The sequence below is a fragment of the Nestor notabilis genome, unplaced genomic scaffold (assembly GCF_000696875.1).
Source record: "Nestor notabilis isolate BGI_N333 unplaced genomic scaffold, ASM69687v1 scaffold18212, whole genome shotgun sequence".
NCBI lineage: Eukaryota > Metazoa > Chordata > Aves > Psittaciformes > Psittacidae > Nestor > Nestor notabilis.
The window spans coordinates 11,131-12,333 of record NW_009919922.1 but is presented as its reverse complement, the minus strand read 5'-3'; positions in this window follow the sequence as shown (position 1 = coordinate 12,333).

Here is a 1,203-nt window from a genome sequence, read left to right as displayed (position 1 = left end):
GACTTACCACTACTTACTTTATATTTCGGTTGTACTTAAAGTCAAAATGCAACACCAAGGCAGTATTCGCATGAAAGATGAAGAGAATTTGCCTCAAATGGCGTATGACCTAAGTAGACAGGCCTGAAAAACACCGCTTGCCCAGCTTGTAAAGTACCACCAGAAAGAGATGGTGACTTCCTAAATGATAATGGAAGATGTCTATCAGAATTAAATCTAAATGGTTTGGTTCAGCTTCACGTATTGCTGTATCTTCAGTTTCTGAATGCTAAAGCAACCTGGACATGCTTTACAGACCCATGAGATTCTCAGTAATCCTGAGAAACAGAAAGAAAGGAGAAAAAGCAACTGACTAGTTTGACACCCCAAAGACAGAAGGAGCCTGCAGTACTGGGGGAAGATTAGAAAATAAACCTCAAAAGGCACCTTATCTGTAAAGCAATTCTTTTCAGAGGTGTCTAAAACAAACAAGCAAACAAACAAAAGATCTTTTAAAAACTAAAACCTAGATCTCAAGGAGATAAAACCCCAGAACTCTGGATTCTCCGTGCTGACTTAGTTCAGATCACTTGCGTAAGCAACACACTTGAGATTTGATTACATAGCTAGGGCTTTTTGTTTATTTATTTACTTTTAAACAGGATGCTTGCTTCGGTTTAATTTGCTCTGGGGAAAGGGAAGTAAAGAAGATTCTGAAAAACAACAAATTATGAAGATACAAGTTAAAAAAACAAATTTATAAAATAAAAATCTGTTATGCCAAAGCAAACCTCTAGAGGCTGGTATCTTTGGATTCCCAGCACATTCCTTTTCCTTCTGAGCTAAAGCAACAGCCAGTAGTGACCTACAACCTGTCACCCTTAACAGCCCAGCTTGCAGATCATGAGACTCAGTTTGTCACCGACTTCTGGGCTACTTCTCGAGATAGGGAATCCTGGCTTCGGTTCCCAATTCGAGACGGGAGTACATGATTATACCCATTATAAACCATACCCTGAGCAGCAAATGATGTCTTAACAGCACTTACAGCTGAAGCTTAAAATACTCACGCAGTATAAAACAGATGCGAGTTTTCAAACTAAACAACAGATTTTTACTAAGAGGAAAGAAGTTGAAGCACCAGAGGAAAGCAGTGTGTTCTCCTCTGCTTCTCAGCAATCAGACAGTGAATGATCGTTCTCTGACAACCAATGGAATAAGTTT